This window comes from Schistocerca nitens, chromosome 3 (assembly GCF_023898315.1).
Source record: "Schistocerca nitens isolate TAMUIC-IGC-003100 chromosome 3, iqSchNite1.1, whole genome shotgun sequence".
Taxonomy (NCBI): domain Eukaryota; kingdom Metazoa; phylum Arthropoda; class Insecta; order Orthoptera; family Acrididae; genus Schistocerca; species Schistocerca nitens.
The window spans coordinates 470,097,063-470,116,237 of record NC_064616.1 but is presented as its reverse complement, the minus strand read 5'-3'; positions in this window follow the sequence as shown (position 1 = coordinate 470,116,237).

Below are 19,175 nucleotides of genomic sequence, written 5' to 3'. Positions count from 1 at the left end.
GAATTGCAAGTAAGATGAGAATTGTTGGTTTCCAACATCATCTGCGACATGACCAAGCAGATACAAGAAATCATACAGAATAGGAAGTCGCAAAAATACGAAGTTTACTTCAGGTCAATGTGTAGAGGCAAAGCTTTTAATAGGAAGTACTGTAGAGAAATACGTAGCTGACGTGAAGGCAACGCCTACTTTTACCCCCGCATTTGCTGGATGTAAATCCGATCAGGCAAACTGTGCGAAAGAACTGCGTGCAAATCACATTGTATCATTTCGGGGCGGAAAAAGACAAAGTCAGTTGTGCAATCTATGAATGGTGTGACACATTCGTATACAATAATGCCTCTGATAAGTGTGGATTATTAGCCGGCCGAAGTGGCCGTGCGGTTAAAGGCGCTGCAGTCTGGAACCGCAAGACCGCTACGGTCGCAGGTTCGAATCCTGCCTCGGGCATGGATCTTTGTGCTGTCCTTAGGTTAGTTAGGTTTAACTAGTTCTAAGTTCTAGGGGACTAATGACCTCAGCAGTTGAGTCCCATAGTGCTCAGAGCCATTTGAGCCAAGTGTGGATTATTGTTTCTGCAGCTTTATATCTATCGTTAGGGACCTCGTGGCAAGTTAGTACCACAAATATAATGAAAGGAGTGTTTGCAAGAATCTTGTAATAGACGTATCAAAATCGGGAAAAATGGGAAAAAATAATTTTAAACGTTTTATTCGGAACGTCTTCTTGCCACTTGCATAAAATAATTCATCAATTTTGTTGGAAGTTTGGCTTGGACCTAACGCCACCTCTGTCTTTGAGCAGGAGGACGAAAATACTGTTGATAGAATTCGGATACCAACCGGAACAACTGATGTGACTGAACTTCTCGATAAATGATTTTTTCGGTAATGGAACACATTTTCCATTAAGCCGTCGGGCAATATAATATCGGATATCTCTTTGTCAGTTGAGGCTTATCATCGGAACAGTATTTTCAAACTTCAGTCATTTGTGCCGTATCGGTTTACATCACCACATTTTATGAATTTGATCAACTGTGCCTGGTACACGGAGCAAGACGCAGAACAACGGCGTCCGTCCCTAATGTGACTAAATAAAACTAGTATTTACTATGAAGTGCCTGGATGCATTAACTTTGATCATATGTGCCTGGTGTAAAGGAAATGTTTGTTTTCATTCTTCAATAGACACATGATATTTTTGTGACAACTAAAGAGAATTATGCAAAAATTATCATAAGACCTGTGCTCCAGGAAATGTTACACATGTATGTATAAGAAATATTTCATTTCTGCAAATTAAAGTCTCGACTGATGGAAGTCGTCTGTAACGTAACATCGAACACGTCCTTAATTTTTTTTTCCTCTGCTAGTTACCATTATAAACATAACCTCTGAAACATTTCAGCTGTCGATATGCCTTGCAAGTTACTCAAGAAATTTATGATACGCGGTATTTCTGGTATGATTTCGATGTTTAAAAATCGCAAGGGTACATTCAGGATTTTTGCGCCACGCTACAGTCTCTTTGTGCTTCGGCTCTTCGGCCAGTGGCGCGCTAGTCAATCAGGGCTGTACAAAGCACTCTTATCAGCGTTTCTTCACCCGGCAAAAATGAGTACTTTATACATGTTTAAGAAAATACTTGCAGTCCGTCTTAGCAGTTCAATTTCTGACATTGCATTTACTTCGGTGTATTCTTCCTGTGTACAAAATTCCAGGCTAGTTCTGGACATGTCGGACTGGACCACTCCCTTGTGAGAGCTTCCCTATCTTCTGCAATTCCACTGTTATAATGCTCATGCTCATGCATATCGACACGTTGTTTGACGAGGATATCACCTCTTTAGACTAGAACACAAACACCAATCATCCAGAATAAAAGTTTCACTGTGGGGCAGAGCGTACGCTGTTATTAAACTTTCTGGCAGATTAAAACTGTGTGCTGGGACGAGACTGTTACCGTTGAAGAAGTTTGGAAATTAGGAAATTGGTACTGGGAGAAGTGAGAGCTATGCCTGGATATCTAAGTCAGTGAGAGCATTCTCCGAGAATGAGAAGGTTCTGGGCTCGAGTATCAATCGGGCACTCTGTTTTAATCTACGAGGGAGTTTAATCTAAAATTATTACTGTGGTGTCACCGCCAGACACCACTCTTGCGAGGTGGTAGCCTTTAAATCGGCCGCGGTCCGCTAGTATACGTCGGACCCGCGTGTCGCCACTATCAGTGACTGGAGACCGAGCGCCGCCACACGGCAGGTCTAGAGAGACTTCCTAACACTCGCCCCAGTTGTACAGCCGACTTTGCTAGCGATGGTTCACTGACAAATTACGCTCTCATTTGCCGAGACGATAGTTAGAATAGCCCTCAGCTACGTCATTTGCTACGACCTAGCAAGGCGCCATTATCATTTGCTATTTATCTTGTGATGCATGTACCGTCAGACCGATGTTCACCAATTATGGATTAAAGTTAAGTATTGCAGAAGCTACGTACTTTTTTACTAGACTCAACTCCTTTAACTGCTCCAGACCTCACTCCAGCCTGCGTGAGCTTAAACGCGTACCTTTCGGCTATCTCATAGTGGCTTGGCTGTCTTGCCAAGTCACAACAATTACGTTCATCAAAAGAAAAGCTATCGTTGAGGAGTCCTAAGGAAGGACGATTAGATTTATAGTGGAAAGCTGGAACAGGCTAAAATGCCCAAATATTCATGTAAGTAAGTAGAATGAGGGCGAGAATTAGGTGGATACCCGGCCAGGGATTTCAACCCCGTTCCTCCCAAATAAATCACTGCATCACCTAGCTCAGATGTACGAATCTCTACGTGCTAACATATTTGTCTGGAATACTTAACTAGAAAACAAAGTAACATGTTGTACCCAAAATGACGCTTGCTTAATACGCCATATTTCCGAATACAGGTAGTAGTTTTTTGTAACACAAATGCAGTCCGAAGCTGAATAAAGATCCTTAACGGCCAAAAATATGGTTTTCTTCAAAAACAGTGTAATAATTCCAGTTCAAACAAGGCAGGTGCTGACAGGTGTGAATGTCACAGAACTGTCAGCGTAATAAGCAGTGGGTGCAAAATACTGAGATGAATTATTTACAGAAGAATGAAAAACCTGGTAGGAGCCGACGAAGGGGAGGACCAGTTTGGTTTCCGAAGAAATGGAGGAACACACGACTAAGTATTCACCATATTATTTATCTAATAAAATAGACTGAAAAAGGGCAAACCTACGTTCGTAGCTAGTGCAGATTTAGAGAAAGCTTTGACAAAGTTGATGGTGATACAGTCTTTTTCAATTCTGAAGGTATGAGGAATAATGTACTCGTATGGAGTATACCCTCACACAGAAGTGAAACGTGCACGACAAACAGTTGAGAATATAAGCTTCTCAAACGTGGATCTACAGAGAATGTTGAAGATTAGATTGGTAACTCGAATAACAAATGATGAGGTACTGGGCGGAATTGAGGAGAAAAGAAATTTATGGCCCAACCTGACCAAAAGAAGGGATTGATTAATGTGATTCATGATGAGATACCAAAGAATCGTCTCTTTGGTAATGCAAGGAAGTGTGTATGATAACAATTTATGGACAAATTTCTTCGAGTTCTATGACAAGCTTTGGAGGACTGAAACCATGGATACGACAGCATCTGATTTATTTTCTCTCTCGCTTATAGCATTTCAACGCATTCTGCGGAAATCGACGCGTTGTGCTTCCAGAGAAACAGACTTGGCTCAGAGCACTGTGGTGAAGATTTTACACAAACGGCTATATTTCTATGCATAAAAAGTGCAACTGCCGCAAGCTTTGCAGCAACATGAGACCCAGACATGCTGAGTATGCTTGGAAGATGATGCAAAGGATAAATGCAGACAAAAACTATCTTAATAAAGTTTTTTTTCGATGAAGCGACTTTTCTCTACCTCTGGGGAAGTAAAGAGGTCTAACGTCCGGATCTGGGAATTGGAAAAAATGGTGCAAATGGCTCTGAGCTCTATGGGACTTAGCTTCTGAGATCATCAGTCCCCTAGAACTTAGAACTACTTAAACCTAACCAACCTAAGGACATCACACACATCCATGCTCGAGGCAGGATTCGAACCTGCGACCGTAGCGGCCGCGCGGTTCCAGACTGTAGCGCCTGGGGATCGGAGAAACCGCATATCATAATACAGCAAATGAGGGACAGCCCGAAAGTAAACGTGTGATGTGGCGTAATGCACAGCACAATTATTGGATCGTTCTCTTTCAATGTGTTTATCATTACAGCAACAATTTACGTAGGCATGTTGGGTCTTTTCTTTCAACTCATTTACAGGAATTTCAACAAGATGGTGCACCGCCACATTGGAGTTATTTGTTCGCCAGTTCTTGGGCGATACCTTTACGAATGGATGGATCGGTACAGACAAAAAAAAAAAAAAAAAAAATGGCTCTGAGCACTGTGGGACTCAACTGCTGTGGTCATTAGTCCCCTAGAACTTAGAACTACTTAAACCTAACTAACCTAAGGACATCACACACACCCATGCCCGAGGTAGGATTCGAACCTGCGACCGTAGCAGCAGCGCGGCTCCGGACTGTAGCGCCTAGAACCGCACGGCTACCGCTGCCGGCTCGGTACAGACAGTCCAACAGCATGGCCACTACGTTTGCCAGACATAACCCCCCTTGATTTTTTTCATATGGGGTTACGTTAAAGATAAAGTGTTCAGTTCACTGTTTCTTGACGTTTAATTGTTGCGCAACAAATACGAAATGCTACAGAGGCGGTGACGAAAGAGATGTTGGTAAAGACAATGAAAGAAATTTAGAATCTCCTAGACGTTCTATGGGCAACAACGGAGTGCTTGAGAAGGTTTATCCATAAAAATTTTATGATTTAACACGATATCTGCAACACACCACATAGATTTATCTAGTATAGTTCCTGGGAAACAATTTTTTTGTAATCAGGGAAAGATTTTTATGTATCCTCAATGGCTATGCGTAGGTCTGATTCACTTATTATGTACATCTGGGTATTTACTATGAGAACAGTTGTGATCACCAACAGAGGTGAAGCATGTTCAAAACGATGTAAGTTGCAGTACTAATGTAGAGATAACAAGGCTTGCACAGTTAGACTAGCGTGGACACCTGAATCAAACCTGTCTTCCACATTTACATCTATATCTACATCTACACAATTATTCCGCAATTCACAATTAAATTCCTGGCAGAGGGTTCATCGAACCAACTTCAAGCCGTTTCTCTACCGTTCCAGTCTCTAACTGTGTCACAGGAATGGCAAACACTTAAATATTTCCGTGCGACCTCTGATTTCTCTTATTTTGTTATGATGATCATTTCTCCCTGTGTCGGTGGGTGCCAAAGAAGTATTTTCTCGCTCTGAATAAAAAATTGGTGATTGAAATTTCATGAGAAGATCCTGTCGCAAAGAGAAACGCCTTTGCTTTAATAATTGCCACTCCATTTCGCGTATCATATTCGTGACACTATCTCCCCTATTTCGCGACAGCACACAATGAGCTGCACTTCTTTAACATTTTTCGATGTCCTCTGTCATTCCTATATCATGCGGATCCCACATTGCATAACAATGCTCCAGAAGAGAGTGGACAAGCGTAGTGTAAGCAGTCTCTTTAGCAGACCTGTTCTATTTTCTAAGTGTTTTGCCAATAAATCGCAGTCTTTGGTTTGCTTTCCCCATGACATTATCTATGTGATCGTTCCAATTCAAGTTATTTGTAATTGTAGTCCCCAAGTATTTAGACACCACTGGATTACACACATTGACAGCGAGCAGGTACTGATAGACATTAATGAGAAAATTTGTGCCGGACCTGGATTCGGATCTCCTGTTTACTAGGCAGATGCTCTGACCACTAAACCATATGGACACACAGGTCAGCGCAACTGCACCGACTACACTCGCACGCCTCCCGTCAGACCCAATTTCTCAACTTATTCCACGCTACCAACGTAGTGCGCATTGCTCATTATCCTTGTTACTCGCGGCATTTCACCGTTTCCAGTAGGAGTTCGAGTCCGGTGTGCATCTGCACTGACGAGATTATTGGCCGTCTCGCCTTAATTATATGTATACCTAAGAATTTAGTTGAATTTACAGGCTTTAGATTTGTGTGATTTATCGTGTAACCGAAATTTGGCGGATTCCTTTTAGTAATAATATGGATGACTCCACTTTTTTCTTCTGACTGAAGACCTCAGACTGAAGGCACGGCTTTCTGATGGCTCAGACACTCAACGCACACAAGCAACAAGCCCCTACTGGTGCAGAAGCCACCCAGAACTGTGAAGTCCGTGATCGTTTGATAGCAGAGCGGGGCCGTTTGCAGAAGCGGTGGCGTTCGCTTAAAAGCTGGCGCGAGCGTGTTTGTCCTCCAGCGGCGAGACTCGCCGATATGCAGGCATTCGTGCTCGCGACATTGATCGGCGCCCCGCTTTGAAGAGACGCTCTCTCTGCCTAACTCCGTTGCTTTGCTGTACCGCGCGGGCTTTCACTGCAAACCGCATCACGGTCCCCTAACGAGTTAACTCGTCAGTGGCGCGCTATCTCTCTTTGGCAGATAGCATCCACGTATTCTAAAACTTTTTCACTAGGCAGTGGATGGCAGTTTCTCCTTACAGGGTGGCCATATTCGTTAAGAAAGCAGTAGATACCAGTGCCCAGGTTGATACGGTGTTACTTGACTGCCAGAAGACGTTCGATTCAGTTCCTCACTTCCTAATGAGCAAAATACGAGCGTACGGAATATCACATCAGCTCTATGATGGTTGAACTTCCCAACAGACAGAACACAGCATGTCGTTCTCAACGCACCGAAATTTTCAGACGTAAAAGTAACTTCGGGCGTAACACGGGGGAGTTTTAGAGGACAATTACTTTTCACGATATACAGGGTGCCCGAAAAAACTTTAGGGAAAGGTTCCTTATACAGAAATAAGTAAAAAAGTCTAGTAAACATGGGCTGTACAATGCATTCCTTAAGAGGTATGAGCACTTGTTCATCTTCGCTAGTGTGAAATACAGTATATCTGTTTTACTAAACAAGTGCTCATAGCTCCTAATTTATGCATTTTAGAGTCCATTTTTAAAACACACTTTTTTCTTGATTTGGTCCATGCTACCTCCTCCAGAAATATGAAAGGCAAAGAGCTTGCAGTAGAAGAGTTGTGTTTCATAGTATCGAAGATGAACAAGTGCTCATACCTCTTAAGGTATGCGCTTTAGAGCCCTTGTTTATTAGAATTTTTTCTTGTCTTGGTATAAGGAACCTGTCCCTTAAGTTTGTCGGTGTTTTTTTAGGACACCCTGTATATACATGACCGAGCAGAAAGCGTCTTAAATTCCACAAGACATTTTGCGGACGACGCTGCCGTATACAGACAATCTCGCAACACTAGAAAATTACAGCGAAATGTTGGAAGACCTACAAAGAATTAATGTTTCCTGCGGGGATTGGCTTCCTAGCATAAGAAAATGTAAAATATACCGCGTAAAGGGGCGTATTTACCCACTATTGTTTGATTATACGATTGAACAACAATCGCTTGAAGAAATCACGTCCATGAAATATCTGGGACTGTGTGGGAGGAGCGATTTAAAGTAGAACGATAATATAAAATTAATCACAAGTAAGGTAAATGTCAGGCTGAGATTAATTGTAAGATTCCGCAGAAAGTGCTGTCCACAAACGAAGGAAGCAGGTTACAAAACCCTCGATCGACCAATACTTGAATATTGCTCTTCAGTCAGGCATCTGTACTAGATAGGATTGGTAGGGTAAATAGAGAAGATCCAAAGAAGAGCAGCGTGTTTCGTTACCGCTTCATTTCACAAGAGCGAAAGCGCCATGGAGACGATCATCCAATTTCAGTGTCAGACGGCAGACGCTACAAGAGAGGCGTTGTACATTACGGTGTGGCTTACAGAAGAGTCAAACATTTCATTACTCCTCCTGTGTATGTCTCTCGTAAAATAAGAGAGATTCGAGCTCACGCAACCCATCTTCCCTCTGATCATTAGCTACTGGAAGAGGAAAGAGAGGAGGTGACAGTAGCACACAAAATACCTTCCACCGCACCGCATAAGATGGCTTGTAGAGTATAGATGAAGATGTAGAGACGTAGATGTATTCAGCTGGCGTCTTCTAAAACCAGATACTGGGCCGATTACGATGTCAGGTTTCGCATCCTGTGCTACGTACATTACGTTAGCTGCTTTTTAATTTTGATTTTTTGTTTTTGCTATTACTTCCCTTCCCCTCCCCCGCTCCCCTCGCTAATTTCATTCCATTGCGCGAAAAGTGAACTGTGAATTGTTTGGGACCAGTACGGAATGTTGGCCTTCGGAGAGCGTCTTTGATTAATAATGAAAATTTTCTAGCTCCACGGTTCGATTCCAGCCCCTGCATGAAATTGGAATAAAAAGCCATCAGCGACGGCTGCCGAAGACTTCTGGTGTAAGGAGTAGCTCTCGGTCTATCAACGGCCTTGTCAAAGAGGGCGCATGAGCGCACAGAGTTTTGGGGCACACTCTTTCCCTAGGGGTGGGAAACTGACACTAAAAGACTCAAGAATCAGTGATGAACAACGGCGGGAGGATGCTGGAAGCAATGCAAACAACTGCTTTAAAAACACATAAAGTGTATTCACAGGATATATAGCCTGTAATTGAAAACCACAATGATTTCTCCGTTGGCTACAGAGTCCGGATTAGTCCTCCATTCGGATCTCCAGGAGGCGACTGCCAAGTGGGAGGTAACCACGACTAAAGTATTGAATAATAAACGGAAGGGTAACATTCTACTAGTTGGAGTGTTGAATTTCATGTTTGTATGTGACAGAGAAGTTATTAAATTTGAAAAGTGGTATGCAAAGACTCCGTCTCGGTATAATGAGTATCAGTGATGTGAAACTGGATGAAAATAAGGATTCCTGGTGGGGAAGGTATAGAGTAATATCAACAGCACCAGAAAATTACGCAACAGGTGTAGGATTTCAAATGGTTCAAATGGCTCTGAGCACTATGGGACTTAACATCTGAGGTCATCAGTCCCCTAGATCTTAGAACTACTTAAAACTAAGAAACCTAAGGACATTACACACATTCATGCCCGAGGCAGGATTCGAACCTGCGACTGTAGCGATCGCGCGGCCCCAGACTGAAGCGCCTAGAACCTCTCGGCCACAGGGGCCGGCGCGTAGAATTGGTCATGAATAGGAAGGCAGAGTAAACAAATGCCAAAGACTGCAGATTATTTATACGTCGCGACGCCACAAGCAGAAAATGAAGAGATGGAGAAAGTATACGAGGATACTGAACTTCTAATTACCCCCATCAGGGAAGATGAAAATCTAATTATCCTGGACGATTGGAACACAGCAGTAGGTGAAGGCAAGAATGACAGAATTACCGGAGAATTTGTGCTCGGTGGTATGAATCACAAAGGAAAAAGACTAACTGAGCTCTGCAATAAATGTCAGCTAGTAATATTGAAATCACTGTCAAAAAGTCACAAGCGAAGAAGGTGTACTTGGGAAGGGGCTGGAAGTACGGGAAGATTCCAACTGGATTGCATCCTCGTCAGACAGAGATTGAAGCAACCATCGGTTTTTAAGGCGTACCCTGAAGCAGATATAGACTCAGGTCATAATTCAATAATGATGAGTAGTAGTTTAAGAGTACCGTCTGAAAGAATGATTGTGCGAATATGTGGGATACTAAAGCACTAACAATGATGAGGGGCGTTTGAGGTTCTGTAAAGCTGTAGACACTGTGATAATGGATTCCGCAGTATACAGTTCTGTTGCAAAGGCATGTAGATGTTTAAAAAGGGTAATCACGTAAATTGGAGAGGCAAGTACATGTGCAAGGAAGTTAAAGGAAGTCAAAGCCCTTGGCTGGGCTGCCCGTCATCAATTTCTCCCTGCTTCCTGACAAACCACCAACACCACAGACCAAGACATTTACGGCAGTATCTGCCGAGTATGAGAGAAGAGATACTTTATCTCAGCCTAACGACGACTCAGGTTCTGACTCAAGACGTCATGCCGGCCGTTGTAGCCGAGCGGTTCTAGGCGCTTCAGTCTGGAACCGCGCGATCGCTACGGTTGCAAGTGCGAATCCTGCCTCGGGCATGGATGTGTGTGATGTCCTTAGGTTAGTTAGGTTTAAGTAGTTCTAAGTCTAGGGGACTGAGGACCTCAGATGTTTCCCATAGTGCTCAGAGCCATTTGAAACATTCAGACGTCACTATGAAGACCACACAATGGCTGATATGCACTGCAGCCAATACCAGTCACCGCTCACAAGTCACAACGTCGACCGTTAGGGGACGTTCACAAGACACTACAACAATCTCCAGTAGGTGCTAGCAACATGTTCAGTGCTGCCCTCAATTAATTCGCATAGTCAACATTTAGAGACCAACATCAATCGTATTACTTCATTTCGAATCTTCTAGCGGCTTGTGACATGGCCAAACTGATAGTGAAACGTGTTGTGGTCTCTGGACTTGGACTTTTTTTACACTGAAGCGCCAGAGACACTGGTATAGACATGCGTATTCAAATACAAATATATGTAAACAGGCCGAATACGGCGCTGCTGTCGGCAACGCCTATATAAGACAAAAAGTGTCTGTCGAGGTTGTTAGATCGTTTACTGCCGCTACAATGGCAGGTTATCAACATTAAAGTGAGTTTGAACGTGGTTTTATAGTCGGAGCTCGAGCGATGAGACACAGCATCTCCAAGGTAGCAATGAAGTGGGGATCTTCCCGTATGACAATTTCACGAGTGTACCGTGAATATCGGAAATCCGGTAAAACATAAAATGTCCGACATCATTGCGGACGGAAAAAGATACTGCAAGAATGGGACCAACGACGACTGAAGAGAATCGTTGAACGTGACAGAAGTGCAACCATTCCGCAAATTGCTGCAGATTTCAATGTTGGGCCGTCAACAAGTGTCAGCGTGCGGACTATTCAACGAAACATCATCGATATGGGCTTTTGGAGCCGAAGGGGCACTCGTGTACCCTCGATGATTGCACGACACAAAGCTTTACGCCTCGCCTGGGCCCGTCAACACCGACATTGGACTATTGATGACTGGAAACTTGTTGCCTGGTCGAACGAATCTCGTTTCAAATTGTATCCAGCGGAAGGATGTGTACGGGTATGGAGACAATCTCATGACTCCATTGACCCTGCCTGACAGCAGGGGACTGTTCAAACTGGTGGAGGCTCTGTAATGGTGTGGGGCGTGTGCAGTTGGAGTGATATGTCTGATCACCTGCATCTATCTATTCATGTCCCTTGTGCATTCCGACGGACTTGGGTATTCCACCAGGACAATGCGACACCTCACACGTCCATAATTGCTACAGAGTAGCTACAGGAACACTGTTGTGACTTTAAATACTTCCGCTGGACATAATATCCCCTAGATATGAACATTATTGAGCATATCTGGGATGCTTTGCAACGTGCTATTCAAAAGAGGTCTCCACCCCCTCGCACTCTTACGGAATTATTGACAGCCCTGCAGGATTCATGGTGTGAATTCCTTCCAGTACTACTTCGAAAATTAGTCGAGTACATGCTACGTCTTGTTGCGGTTCTTCTGCGTGATCGCGGGGCCCTACACGATGTCAGGCAGGTGTACAAGTTTCTTTGGCTCTTCACTGTAGATTGCTACGCTGGAAGACTTTGTTATTTGCGTACGACTACTTGGCTTCGGATTCTTGGGCTTTCTTGTTAAACTATCTTGTTCTGTTTTGTGCTCTAGTGGACTTCCACTCAGCATGCAGAAGTTATGACCTATTTAACTTATGGTACTGTCAATGTATTTGTTTCTGCATAAATCAGAGTATTCGCCAAGTCAGTCCACCATACTTCACCAACCATGCTGTTATAACTGCAAATTTCGGTGTACGCATTTATCAATGATTCCAAGGCCCGGTTGATATTACGGACGTTGTTTAATCGTGTTTTCCTCTATGCACCTGTTGAGTTAATAGGATATCATTTATAGCTACACTATGGGACGTCCTCTCGGTGGTTAGGGCTGCCAAAGCTGGTTTCTGGTATTCTGAAGTAAGATCCGTTGACACTCTGGAGCTGAGGGGTTCGTCTTTCTATAATATTTCTAAAGCAGATTTTGGTCATAACCTATTGGGACAGCGTAAGAGAGAATGATTTTCCCATGAATGCAAGTATTTTCCGCGTTGGAAATAAACTTCTGAAAAATCCTGGCATAAGCACGTACTTTTCAGAGGACTGCTGTTAGTGGAATGAGAAATGGCCAATAAAGGGCTTCCATTTCGCCCCTGAGACTGATTGGCAGAAATGGCTCATAGTCGAAACACATTTCGTGGATGCGCTTGATGCTCGTGATATTAAGGAATAGCGTGGCACCTAACACGGGTATAGGAGACAAGTAATATCTTAAAGAGGGTTGCATACACCAAGTCAGGAGTGAGTAATTCTCAGTGACCGAAAAAGTTACTCTGGTAGTACAGAAAGTTTAAAAGAAGTCGCAACTACGTTCCTGACTGTGGTGCGGAATTCCTATATTTCTGATTTTATAGGCAAGTATTGTAGATTAGGACATGCTCGCCTCTTTGATGAGAAAATATTTGGCACTAGTATTGAAACGTAATTAACAAAATTACCAATCTGACCAGTAACGTCATATCATGCCTTACTGAATATTCATTTCATTGACTATGCAGAAGCTCTTTCTACCCAACAAGGCAGCTGTACAGAATACAGTTACTCAATGTTGTAAACGGTGTCTCCCGGCCTTGGATCAATACCCATAGCGCCCCCTCACCCCATAAATGACAAAAACTAACTATCTCTTCATTCACCAACATTCGTCAAAATATTACTTCGATATTTCATACTGACATTTTCACTTCGGAAACTGGCTGATGTTAAGCGATTTTTGATGCAGTGCTGCGTTGTTTACAACTATTGTGTGATTGCTTCCTGAAAACGAAGTGTCGGGAAACTGATTATTCTACTGCACACTTATTAAATCTCGGAAGATAAGGGCCTTTTGATCCTGTATTACATTTAACCCCACACACCCTCATTAAGACAACATTACAAGAGCAATAGATAATAATAACGATAATAACAATGAAAATGGTATAGTAATCAAATTCAAATGTTCAAATCTGTGTGAATTCTTAAGGAACCAAACTGCTGAGGTCATCGATCCCTAGACGTACACACTACTTAAACTAAAACTTATACTAAGAAACACACCCGTGCCTGAGGGAGGACTCGAACCTCTGACGTGTGGGGGGGGGGGGGGGCGGCGGCAGGGGGGGTTGCGCAATCCGTGACATGGTGCCTCAGACCTTGCGGTCATTCCGCGCGGCCTATAGTAATCATTACACTTCGCATCTCATCATACGGTCAGTTCATAAAATAATAATAATAATAATAATAATAATTTCATAAATGCCAACAAAACAATCTCAAAATTATGTCAACCTCATTACGAAAAAAACCCAAAAAACAAAAAACATGGCGATCACCCATCCATCATCTAGGAGAATTCCAGATTGACCACATTGCAATATCATATGAGTACCAAAAAGAAATTCATGATGTACAAGTGCGCAGAGGCGCAAATGTTGATTCAGACCACTACTTAACTAGAATTAAAATTAAATTCACACCTAAAAGGAAATGTAACAGGAGAACACCCGTGATCCCGAAGTTCGACCTACACAGAATTAAAGATTCGAGGATCACAGAAAAATGGGAAGACCAACCTGCAGAAGAGTGGCCAAAATTTCGAACTAAAATCCTCAAAACAGCGAAAGAACTAATCCCACTACGTAAAAAACCAAAACACCCATGGTGGAACCAGGAATGTGAAGACGCTCTAGAAGAGAGAAAAAAAGCGTTTCAAAATTACAATTGCAACAAATCAGAAGAAACCCACAAGAAATTCCTTGAAGTCCGCAAACAAGCATCCAAGAGTTTACGGCAAAACAAACGGAAATATGTAAATGACCAACTAAAATCGATAGAAGACAACTTTAAAAATTACAACACACACGATTTCTATAAAACCTTTGCAAACCACATTAAAGGGTACTGTCCACAGAACCTCTGCTTCCGAAAATCAAATGGTAAACTGGCCTTAACAAATAAGGAAAATTGTGAAGAACTAGCGAAATATTTTTCAAAGCTTTTAAACTGTCCAGAACCTAAGGAGAGGTTTCCGAAAATACAACCAGAAACCGTATCAGAAAACTCAGCACCACCAACAAAAGAAGAAATTTATTCACATATCCAGAAGCTTAAAAATAACAAAGCATCAGGTGAAGATGGAATTGTAGCTGAACTCCTGAAAAATTTAGGTCCAAATTCACTCAGAGAAATCACACACATTATCCAAAATATTTGGCAAACCGAAAAAATCCCAGATGACTGGAAGATCGCACTAATTCACCCACTACACAAAAAGGGTGACAAATCAGATGTGAACAACTATAGAGGGATCTCGCTTTTACCAGTCACCTATAAAATTTTGTCAGCCTGTCTCCTGAAGAGAACACAAGAACAACTAGAATCAAAATTATCTGAATACCAAGCAGGATTTAGAACAAACAGGTCATGCCCAGAACAAATTTTTAACCTCAAAACCATAGTCAAAATGCGAGCTCTCAGACAAAAGCCATTAGTATGCACATTTGTAGACTTTAAGAAAGCATACGATTCAATAGATAGACCCTCATTATTTCAAATTTTAGAAGAAAGGGGATTAGATTACAAGACACGAGAACTAATAAAACAAACACTAACTGACACGAAGTCTAAAATAAAATTCATGGGAGAAATTTCGGAGCCCTTCGGCATTCAGACAGGTGTGAGACAAGGCGATGGACTCTCTCCTCTTTTGTTCAACATCGTTCTTGACAAAGTTATGGAGGAATGGGAGAAACAACTACGGAAAAATGAGTGTTGGAAACCAATTTCACTTGGCTTTTCCAAAAACAATCTTTACATTCCATACCTCGCTTTTGCAGATGATCTAGCAATACTAGCGGAGGATGAGCAGACCGCCATTAAACAGATTGACACACTCAAAGAATGTGCTGAGAAAGTTGGGCTACAAATCTCATTTGAAAAAACTGAATTCCTATGTTCAAAAGTAGAAATTGCAAGCTTAAAAACAAAATATGGCAAAATCAATAGAATCCCGTATTTTAAGTACCTCGGAGAATACATTGAACCAACAGGCCAAGAAATAGTATCACAGCAAAATCGTTTACAAAAAGTCAAAAAAGCATTCTGGTTAGTCCACAACCTCTACAACAAGAAATCCTTGTCAAGACAAACTAAAATTCGGCATTACAATACCGTCATAAAACCAACAGTCCTCTATGCAAGTGAAACACTAGTACTGAACAGAAAGCGAGAACTCGAAGACATCAAAAAAGAAGAGAGAAAAATCATTAGGAAAATTTTAGGAGCGAGACAGACTAAAGATGGCTACAGACTGCAAACAATCAAAACAACAGAAAAGTTTTCAAACATAGAAATTGATTTTAAGAAAAGGCGACTGAAATTCTTTGGTCATCTTAGCAGATTACCAGAAAACCGTTTGACCAGAAAGCTAATAAATTACGTAACCTCACTTAAAGCTTCAACACCTTGGATGATCGAAGTTAGAAAAGACCTCACCAACGCGGATATAACAGCAACCGATATTTCAGACAGAGATACTTTTAAGCACAAAGTAGAGAAGTGGAAAGTTTTACCAGAGCAACCAAAACAAAAACAGTACAGACCGAAGTGGTCAGAAGAGCGAAAGCAAGCCTTCTCAAAAAGAATGAAGATCTATTGGAGCAACAAGAAGAACCAGAAAAAAAGTTGATTGTCATTTGCTTAATGTCATTTGCTTAATGTCTTCCGTTATTGGGAGAATTCATAAATAATAATAAATAATAATTTCATGGACTGCTAAATGTACGCAGAAGACTTGGAGGAGGTTAAAACAAAATTAATCAAAGCAGCCTTTGGAATAGCGCCGCTCCAAAAAGACACAAAAACATTGATTGAACAGTGTGAAAAAGGCCTGGCACAAATGTTACTCCACGAAAAGATCTGAAGAATTTATCGGTTTTAAACAGCAAAGGTGGCATACATAAAAAATGATAAGGGCAGTCAAAAGGAAGTTTGAAAGAAACCAGCTGTCACTAATTCAGGAAGACTTCCAAAAGAACAATACCAGAAATGTATATAAACTTTTAAACAAAGCCTCCAAACTTACCAACCACCTAACTTGTGCTTCAAAAATAAAGATGGAAAATTATCCCTTAACCAATACGAAAACTGTGAAATATTTCCAAGCTATTTCAAGAAGTTGTTAAATTGTAAAGAACCAAGAGAAATATTCCTAGAACAAAATGGAAGATGCAATAAAGATTTAAAGAATGATAATGCCCCCGGGGAAGATTCAGCATCTTCCAAAATTACAAGTGCTGGAACAGTCAAGAAGCTAAATGGAATTTATCAGAAATCCTGGGAAACAAAAGCTACACCAGGAGACTGGAAAAAAGCATGAATTCGTCTAGTCCCAAAAAGGGAGATAAAACTGACCCCAACAACTCTAGAGGAATATCCCTCCTTCTAGTGGCTTACAAAATTCTTTCGAGAGTATTGTAAAACAGGACAGAAAGCAAAGCAATTAAGATAGTACCAAGGAGGAATTAGAAAAAGACTATCCTGTGTAGAACAAAATTTAAATCTAAAATCTATAATCAGGTATAGAAGAATGAGAACCAAAAGCATTTATATAACTTTTGTAGATTTCAAGAAAGCACATAATTCGTTTGACAGGGAAACATTAATCAACACCTCAAAAGGGTTTGGAGCTCACAACAAGTCAGTGATAGTCATAAAAGACACACTAGCAAATACAAAATGCAAAATTAACTTTTTAGGTGAAACCTCCAAGGCTTTGACATCAAAACTGGTGTAAGACAAGGAGATGGACTGTCATCACAGCCGGCCGCGGTGGTCTAGCGGTTCTAGGCGCTCAGTCCGGAACGGCGCGACTGCTACGGTCGCAGGTTCGAATCCTGCCTCGGGCATGGATGTGTGTGATGTCCTTAGGTTAGTTAGGTTTAAGTAGTTCTAAGTTCGCCGGCCGAAGTGTCCGTGCGGTTAAAGGCGCTGCAGTCTGGAACCGCAAGACCGCTACGGTCGCAGGTTCGAATCCTGCCTCGGGCATGGATGTTTGTGATGTCCTTAGGTTAGTTAGGTTTAACTAGTTCTAAGTTCTAGGGGACTAATGACCTCAGAAGTTGAGTCCCATAGTGCTCAGAGCCATTTGAACCATTTGAACCAAGTTCTAAGTTCTAGGGGACTGATGACCACAGATGTTAAGTCCCATACTGTTCAGAGCCATTTGAACCATTTTTTTGTCATCACAGCTGTTCAACTGTGTACTAGAAAAGGTAGTCAGGGAGTGAAGGACAAGAACGGAAGAAGAAGGAATTTTAAAAAATCTCAATTTGGAGGAAAGGGTATAGCCTGAATATTGACTGTTTGCAATAAAATATGAAACAATGTAGATAAATCTCTTACAAGAGACAGTTTCAAAAGCAGACCTCTCTTTTGAAAAGAAAACATTATTTGATAGATGCCCAGGAGGCTCCGAAATAAATGGAAGAATATAAAACGACACAACATTAAAATATCTTGGTAAAATTATACAGCCAAATTCTTTCAACAAAGAAGTTAACTTAACAAGAGCAAGGAAAATATTAGTGGCTTTTCAAATAACAAAAATCCTGTATGTCAAGGAATCTATTTCCATAAAAGAGAAATTCGAGCACTACAACAATGTCACTAGATCACACTGCGTTTATGCTTCAGAATGTCTTTCATTAAGTGCAGCCAAGCATTTAAGTGAAATAGAAAAAAAGGAAAAGAAAATAATCAAGAAAATATTGGGACCAAAATGTAACAAAGGGAAATGGAAATTAATACGTAATAGAAAAATTTGCGAAAAACCAGAACGAATACTAGAAACAATGAGGAAGAGAAAAGTTTTATTCTATGGATAGCTAAAAAAGGCTAGACGAAAACAGTACCCTAAAGAATTTCTAACTTTTTTGGCAGAAAACAGAAAACATCAATGAGTTGGATCAAAGAAGCTAAAGCAGACCTGAGGTAATTTGAAATAACGGAGGAAGAAATAGGAGAAAGAGAAAAGTTCTGAAAAAAAGTAGAAAGTTTCAAAAGTTTTCAGGAAACAACAAAGAAAAAAACAGCGCACTATGGACAGAAGAAAGAAGAGAAAACGAAGGGAAAGGATAAAGAACTACTGGAAAGAGAGGACAAAAGAAAGAACATATAAGTTATTTCATGTGGACCTCAGTGGGCCAAATTAAAACATATGATAATCGATATTGTAATGAATGTATGGCATGTACGAAATGTCAGTCTAGTTAATAATAGATTAAATAATTTCTTCGTTATGCTCTTTTTGCAGATTTGAGTAATGATGTCTAACAGAAATGTATGGCAGCAATAGGTGTGAGTGTTGTACCCTGAAACACTTCTCAGAATTTCGCCTCTAGCCAGTCCTATAAAAGAACTTTAAGATAAGGGCCAATCAAATGAAAAAAGGCAGATGGAAAAAAAGTAAGTAAACTGTTTATCATTTCAAAAGTAATCACCATAATTCTTAATACATTTATCTAACTGTGAGACAAGACGGTCAACGCCTTCATGGAAATCATGATTGTACCCAGGCGTGCAATTTCCGTCCGGTGACCACGAATGTCTTTCGCCAGGGCTCCAAAAATATGAAAATTGAATGGGGAGAGCTCGGGACTGCATGGAAAATGTGTAAGGGCTTCGCAATGAAACTTCTGCAGCGTAACACAAACAATCTTGGCAACATGTGGGCCCGTCGATTTTCTACGGGCGAAGAGATGCACGCCTTTTGAAACAATAAACAGTTTACTTACTTTTTTCAATCTGTCTCGTTTTCATTTGACTACCCATTATATATTTTCTCATGTCATTTTGAAATGTTGGCATTCAATTTCTTTTGTTGCAGAGTTTTTCTAGAATT